This window comes from Henckelia pumila, chromosome 2 (assembly GCF_033568475.1).
Source record: "Henckelia pumila isolate YLH828 chromosome 2, ASM3356847v2, whole genome shotgun sequence".
Lineage (NCBI taxonomy): Eukaryota > Viridiplantae > Streptophyta > Magnoliopsida > Lamiales > Gesneriaceae > Henckelia > Henckelia pumila.
The window spans coordinates 112,883,185-112,891,892 of NC_133121.1; the positions used below are offsets into that span (position 1 = coordinate 112,883,185).

The 8,708-nt window shown below is 31.0% G+C and overlaps 1 long non-coding RNA gene across 2 annotated transcripts; it reads right to left on the minus strand.

The window, feature by feature from the left end:
• Positions 1 to 1,814: 1,814 nt before the first annotated feature.
• LOC140881972 (uncharacterized) lies at positions 1,815 to 4,775 on the minus strand. Of its 2 annotated transcripts, XR_012150103.1 has the most exons (4): positions 4,534 to 4,774; positions 2,466 to 4,030; positions 2,244 to 2,308; positions 1,815 to 2,099 (listed from the first exon to the last, which is right to left on the minus strand). It is a non-coding gene; the product is annotated as an uncharacterized lncRNA (long non-coding RNA). The 2 variants fall into 2 exon arrangements; XR_012150102.1 differs by having other exon boundaries at positions 2,244 to 4,030; positions 4,534 to 4,775.
• Positions 4,776 to 8,708: the final 3,933 nt, after the last annotated feature.

Genomic DNA, 8,708 nt, shown 5'->3' on the forward strand with positions numbered 1-8,708 from the left:
AATAATCATGAAATCATGGCTAACAACAACGATAAAACTTCTAACACAAGCCTCACGCTCTCAATACTTTCAAACCAAAAAATAAAACTAAAATCATGCTCAATTAAAATGATGAACATAAAGAAATAGATGTAGACCAAAAAATTTGATTCTCAGAATAATTCAAGAAAATCACAGAGTAAGAATTTACCAGACCAATGCCGGTGCATGTAGAGCGGTTCGTTAAGAGATGGTAGCTGGATCTATGTTTATCTTAAAGTCTACACCTGAAAATTTCTCTTCTTCGGCATTACATGTCGCCTGAGTTTTCCTAGTCCCCTGCACTTCCATCTTAGCCTTACCTTTACCATTACCCTTACCCGGCGCTTCCTCCGTCTTGTGCTCTTCCTATATCTTCCTTTTTTTCCTTACAAAGCGCTTCACCGACCTTCCCTTTCTCGTTCCTCTTCCCATCAGCTTCTGCCTTCTCCTTCCACTACGCCTCAACTTTTTTTTCCTGCGCTTTTGCCTCTATTTTTGCCGCTGACTTCGTTTTTATCCCTGGTGTGATCTTCATTTCGCCACTGCTCGCAGAGCCTCCCTCTCCCTCTCTCTTACCGTTGTTGTCTCGTATCTCTTATCACCGCCGATGTTTTTCTCGGCGCTCTCCTTCCCCTTCCCCTTCCTATCCCCCTACACCTCAGCTTCCTCAATTGCATGTGCTTCCGCCTCCATAATTTTTTGTCGCTGACCTCATTTTTATCCCCGGTGTGGTCGCATTTTTTCCATTGCTCGCATAGCCTCCCTCTCCCCTCTCTTACCGTTGTTGCTCGCCACCCTTATCGTCGCCAATGTTTTTCTCGGCGCTCTCGGGATTGTCGCTATCAGTATTGTTGGAACCGCCTCGTTAGTGGTCTCCCTTATCCATGTGTAATGAAAACAACCTCTAACTGTATTTCAATAAAAACAGTTCTTCAAGAGCGGACCTACCATAGGGCGAAGGTGGGTCACGGCCCTCCCAAAAATTTTGAATTTTTTAAGTATATATATACATATATATTAATTTTTGAAAAAAATATTATATAAATATTTGACCTCTAATTAAATGATAATATTGTATGGCTTATTGGGTGGACCTTATTTCAAAATTGGTGGAAGGTTCAAGTTCAAATCTTTTCACCAACATTTTTCCCCTTTTACCTATTTTATTAAAATATGTAAATTATTGTTTTTTTAAAAAAAAAACAATATATATATAATATATAATTACAAATTACAAATTCTACTAGAAAAAATGCTTTTATTGACACTTAAAAGTGTCATCGTATACTACTTATCTTGACACTTTAGATATAGTGACATTATATTAAAATGTCCTCTATAGTGATGTCGTCTAAAGCCTTGTGACATTTCCTAGTGTCACTATAACATAAAAATAATTACACCACTAATGTAATGAATAATTGTTATACTGACAAAAATAATGTCACTATAAGGTTTGTACCGACATTTATAAATGTCATCTTTTCATATATATAGATACACTATAAGTTTTGTAGTGACATTTAAAAATGTCATCTTTTCATATATATAGATACACTATAAGTTTTGTAGTGACATTTATAAATGTCACCTTTTCCTATATATAAATACACTAAGATATGTAATGACATTTATAAATGTCATTTTTTCAAATATATAAATGCATTAAATTTTTTGAGAAAGTTCATTTATAAATATCATATGTTTATATTTTCAAATACATCACAAATTCAATATTTAAAAACAACTAAAAATTCTAAAAATTATAAATAATTGAAATTTATCAAAATACTTAATCGAAAAAATAATTTATTAACAACCAAAGTTTAGATACATAAACATTCATACAAATATTCTCATAATATATCTAAAGGCTAACTTACATTATTTTCTAATAATGTATTAATGTAGCAAAATCTAAGTGCACTAAAATCAAATGACTTAATAATAAAAAGAGAAGCCAAATTGTTCTTCAGATCATCCTTCACCATCTGCACAAATACTACGATGAAATTCATTTGGTCACGAGCTTGGATCAATCTATGTGAACCTTTGATCAAATAGAGCTTCGATCCAACCTAAAAGATAAAATAAAGTAAGAATTATAATCTTAGTTTAACTGGATAAAATGATCAGATTGTAAATAATCCCACTATTAGAGACAATTAATAAAAACCTGACAAATATTGTTAGATGAGAAGTGAACACCACAAAGTCACTACCTTTTCAAAATTAGTGTTCATGGAAACGGGGAAACCAACTTTGATGCTACAAGCCGAAGGAATCACTACAAAAAATGGTTTTTTAGAAGCTAACCTCGATTTCATTTGGCTTTAGAACCAACAACATAAACCAAAACAATTCATCAATATAGTGTGATAAATGTAACGAAAACAAAATAAATCAATGCAGGTCAAAATACATTTTCGAGCAGGCTTTTGTACCTTAATAAATCTTGGAAACTTGAATTAAATGCTGTAAATCGAGCTTAAAATCATCCCAAATCAAAGCTAAAAGTAAGCTGGAAACCGAACAACAGCTCCTCCGAAAATCTCACTGGAAAATAACTGGAATGTGCTAGAATAACAGGGGCTGGTTCAAGTATTGAGATTAGAATATAGCCTCTAAGTAGCTAAAAATGAGGAAACATTTAGAGTTTGCAAAATTATTTGTTGTAAACAGTCCTTTTAATGGAAGGAATTGCACATTAGAACCTCCAGTATATTCAATATCAAGTAAAGTGAGCCGTTGAGTGGAATATAATGTAGCAGCGGTAGGTAGAGTAAAATCGCACATTATGTCAGGATAAGGTTAAGATGAATTCATACAGGGCCTATAGAATTCAAGAAAGCAAGAAAAAATGATTGCAGATTGACAAATAGAAGGCATACAATTAAATAATTGAATATAAAAGCAAAGCTTTACCTCCAGAACAGATCTATAGAGGAAAACAATGGGAACAGTAGAAAGTCGGCCTGTCAAACTAGAACGAATTATGCCAAATCAAGGAAAAATATCAAAACAAGCAATAATAAATCATTAGTCATCTAACTTATATTTACAACCAAAATATACCATACTAAATCAATAAAGAAAAAACTAGTTGAAGATAATTATAAACCACCACACAACTTAAATTACAAGAAAACAAACAATTTCTCGTTATGTTTGTATACATGATCTTCATCGGAAGATGCTAGATCCCAAAAATGGGGTGATTCTATGCTACATCGGGTGAGTTACACTCATTTTGTGTTTTTTATTAAGATATTCGCGAGAACATTTTGCTGAAAAAAAATCACGTGGACCCCGCCTGTACTTTTTTTGTCATTTAGCGTGATATTTTTTTTCATTTAGGGAGATGTTCGCGCGAACATCACAAAAAAATTAGGGAGTGTTTCACCCAGTGTAGCATAGAATCACCCCCAAAAATGTATAAAAAAGCCAAAAAAAAATAGGAGTTCATATCAGCTGAATCAAATGAAAGATAGCAGAAACTTAACACACCTGTTCTAACATTAGAAGCTGCAAAATTTTCACATGCAAAAATATAAAGAGAGATATATTTTTAAATAAATTACCTTGTCAACTCAGCTTGTCACAGGTCAAATTAATCGACACCTACTATGCCATAATACAACAAAACATATACTGATGATAAATTTAACACAATAAGCACCGAAATAATTTTCATTTGATGCTTTGATGCATCACACAGTTCAATGGCCTAAAAGTGCTTACAGAAAAATTTAAATTACTACCAGATGCAGCATCTACCAGAGACATGACACATATTAGATGAGTCTTAGACAAAATTAAACATTTGATGGAATTTCTAATATATATTTACCAATCCACGTGCAAGAAAGATAGAAAAGCTTGAAAATTTGTATTGAAGTATATGAATATATTTGTTCCAAGTAACAGACTTGATATTCTTTCATTGGTGTGCCCACTAGAACGGCTGATGAATGACTCGATGTATCCACTTGAAAGAGCACGAACATGCCTAGAAGGGTGAAACAATAATTTTTCACTCACTTAATACGTGGAATAGTAGTGTTGACTACACATCTGTAACAAGATTGAATACTATCATAACACAATAAAGATATTTAAATGCACAAAGCAGCAGCACATTAGAGTTAAGGAGAGACTAACTTAGCAGATAAAATAACATGGAAAATTACTCAAAACAAATCTTTGATGCATTTGACCAAAGTTCAGAATCTCCACCCACAACATAGAATCTAAATGGCAAAGAGACTGTTCTCACTCTCACAAATCCATACATCAGCACGCTTGAACAATTCAACATAAAGAATAAAATCAGATCTGAATTCAACACATATGCATATCTAGCATGAAAACAAATTGTTTCAACGTAAAAGAACCTTAAACAATATAGAACTTGAATCCAAATATTCTAAGGCCTGAAATACTGAAAATAAGACCCGAATCGAAACTGAAACAGTGCAAAATCAGCACTATGCGCTGCAACTTCGAACATACCCATTCTTTGCCCAATATCGTTGATTTTAGGCTTGAATCGTTGACTAGAAAAACAGCAACGAAACCCCTTAAAAAATTTTAAATTTCGGTGACGGGCGAAGGTTCTATGGACCATAGAAAGAAGCGGACGAATAGAAGGGGAAAAAAAGATTGGGGATCGGAGGGGAGAGAGAGGCGAGAGAGTATTTCTTCATTAGTCTGTTATCACTTATCTATTATCAAATCAAAATCAAATCAAAACATAACAAAATTAGCGTGAGGAGGGATTTATAAGGTGGGAGTGTGGAAATAATTTTTTGAAAAATAAAAGATTAAAATGATTGGGAGGGAAAAATAAATGGATCCCTCCATTAACAAGCATGACATCTATTAGAAATGTCATAATAAGTAGTCTAATATGTTTTTTTATTTTTAAAATTAAGCGTTTGTCATAAGTGTCATTATTAAAATCTTTTAATGACATTTTTTTTAAAATGTCCACAATAAAGTGTCACTATAAGCATTTTTTCTAGTAGTAATAAAAAAAAATTGTTATTCATCTTGAAAAGTTAAAACCCCTATTTTTTTTTTTTGAAATAATTTAGATAAATTATTTATTTATTTAAATATTTAAATTTTTTCTCTAAAATTAAATAAATTTTAAAATTACAAACTAATAAAAAAAATGGGCTATTCATCATGAATATTGAAAACTCATATTCTTTTTTCTTATAAATTTCCTTTAAAATTATATAAAATAAAAGATTTCAAACAAATAAAAATAAAAGGGATATTGATCGTAAAAATTCATCTAAGTATTTCAATCAATCTTATTTACATAAGAAATTTTTAATTTCTAATAGATTAATATTTTCCACTGTCCAAATCAAAAATTGAGTCGCACGGGTTTTGTGATCAAATTTTAGAAATTTGAAACAAGAGGCGAATAGAAAACGAAAGATGGTTTTGTCTAAATTTTGTTGGAATTCATGCAAACTATTAATTAATCAGAATTTTCTTGTTGGATTGAAATAAAATAGCTAGGAGCAAACAAAATATCATCTTTTCCATATTTTCATTAATTGTTCAACTTAATTATTATTATTTTTTAAAAATATTTTTCAACTTAATAAAAATCATATCAGTTGCTAACTTTTGATATTTTAGAATTTAGCATTTGTAATATTGTCTTGATCAAGTGCCTTGATTTTATTTATCTGTATCAGTGGTTGGTAAAAACTAAAAAAAAATCTATATACGACCTTGTTTTTAGGGTGATACTATTTGTTCATATTATTTCAGTTTCTACACTTAATAAAGAATTGTCATTCTCAGCTATGAATATAATCAAAATTAGGCTTTAGAACAAAATGAATTATGATTTTTTCTCGAATACATTGATGATATTTATTGAAAGAGACATTGCCAAAAATTTTGTATTGATGATATCGTTGAAGATTTAAAAACCTTTAGATTGTCAGAATATTTTTTAGCTAAAAATATATTTTTTAAATGCAGTATAATTTTTATATTTTATCTTTAATCTTTTGTAGGCGTCCCTCAAAGCCGGAATCTTAGATCCGCCCATGTCGTCCATGTCGAACACCCATATTGTTTGTATTGATAAATTTGTTGAATGCCTTTACAATCCCTCATATCTCCCTCTTTATACTCTCAATTACAATAGCTCGTTAAACATAAGATAAATACTAACTAATTTTAGGTAGATAAACGCGACTCTCATGCCAACTGAAATAATTTTTTCAAGTTGGAAGAAATTGTGGTTAAAACTATGTTTGAGGTTGGTGTGTAGATTCTTCCTACGATGGCGTTTATTTTGATCCATGACATGTTCGCTAAAAAGGCTGAATGACCAGAGTACGCAATTTTTATTTTTGGGTTTATCATGGCATGTCCACACGTGTTGGGTACATATATATATATGGAAATCGGGCTTTGCTTCTTAGATGGAAATGCAGATGTTGTAGAGTTATGTCCCCATGAGTCGTTCTATAGCGTGCTTGCAGCTTCTATTTATGTTCTTCAAGATGGAGATTAGCGCAGTCGATCAGGTTTTGTAACACTTTTTGACTTTGATGCCGATGATGGGAAGCTTCAATTGATTCAAAGATTGGAAACGTCAGAATCTTTACTGGTTGAAGTTTCATATTTGTGTTGCATAATTATTCTTAACTGGTTGAAGATTACATGATGGATAGCTGGTGGAAGTGGTTTCGTATTTTGTGGAACTTACTGAAAGGAATATTGATTTCTTGATAATCTTTACCTAAGTTTAAAAAGATTGGTATTTGAATTTTTTCTTCTAGACAAAGATATGATATGCTAGGTTTAATATTATGATATTATCGAAAATTTATGAGATAAAAATTTACCTAGATTGAGTATTATCTTGATAAAAAATTCATGTGTTTTATGGTTATTAAATATTATTAAGATATATATGTTTATGCTTAATAGAGTTATGTTCCTAATAAACACTTTTTTCTCTACAAGGAATTCTTTCTAAGCTTGGACTCCTATATATAAAAGAAGTTGCGCGCGCAAACAAATACAAGTTCTTCAGACGAAAATTCACAAAAGAATTCAAAGGTTTCTTAAGCAAGTTTACGTAGACGGTCGTTGTTGATTTTCTTGTGTTGAAGCAAGTTTACGTAGACGGTCGTTGTTGATTTTCTTGTGTTGCCATTGGTGTTGAAGACATCGGAGACAATACTTATTGCATAGTGTTGATCGACGATTTTGCTGTTCTTCAAGTTTAGGCACAAGGGAGCTGCATCTGATTTGTTTGATATTCTAATTGTTTAGGATGTAATTTGATTTCTAACTTCTTGTGAAATTTAGTATTTACTATTTTTTTCATAAAATCAATAGTTATTTGTGCATAATTATCTTCGTTCTTATTTAATTTACTTGTTATTTTTATTATTTTCCGCTTCATGTTGTCTCTGTTGTTGTAACACCGTAGACAATACGAATTCTACTCGAAAAACTCTGCATATACCTTACACTTGCATTTGAATTATTCTAATTAGTTAAAGTATCAATTTTTTTGAACTATTTAATTTATTGATTTTCACCACTTGTACGTGTTTTTTTCGTGGTTAGGGTAAAGATTTCAGTTTTTTTAAGTTCACAATTGTCACTTGAACAAAGCACTCTGAAGAAGCTCCAGGTGTTGTTAGCTGGGATGTATGTGTGTAAATATATACCGTCAAGTTTTTCTTACTTAATTATTATCTATTTTATATTATAGGCCTACATGAGGATACCAACTTTTGTTCGGATTTTACTATCGCATCTCATTTCTATCCACTATCCCAGTAAATGCCCCACTCACTCCACCCATTAAAAATACATATAAACATAACTTTTATTTTACACACGCATAAGCGTGTGCATTTTTTGCTAGTTTAATTAAACCATGTTGGTTATTCAAATAATAGGTTATGAAATCGAGTAATTTTACGAAAGTTATAATTTTTCTTTTTAAAAAAATTACTAATGGATTATTGTATTATTATTTTAATAATTTATATTACACTAATTTATTATCTCTTTCCTATATATATATGTATGTATTTTTTGTTCGTATTTGAATTTATTATTTAATATTATTTAACATTTTTTTATGAATTTAGTTAAATAGTTCCATTCTTGTACAAATTTTCATCATAAAATGTCAAAAAATGACGGCTTTATATATTTTTAAAAAATACAAATAGTGAATTTTAAATAATATTGGCTGTTAAAAAATTTATTTTAATTTATTTTAAGAAACTATGTGCGAAATTATTTCTAATGTGTATGTTATTTAATTCTATATATATATAGTTCTTTTATGGTGTACAACAACTATGTCCAACTATGTGCCCACCATGTACAATAGGTGAGTTGACCTTAGGGATGGCAATGGACCCGGCCCCATGCTAAACCCGCCCCGGGCGGGGCGGGTTCAAACCCGGTCAAACGGGTTTCGGGACGGGGCAGGTCCAGTAAACGGGTCCGGGGTGGGTCCCGGGTTTGGGTGGACCCGCCCCGGACCCGCTTCGTATATATATATTTATATAAAATATATTATACATATTTAATATATATAATATAATAATAATATACTATATAATTATATATATATATATATATACACACAGTATGTAGTACGTATATAATATATATAT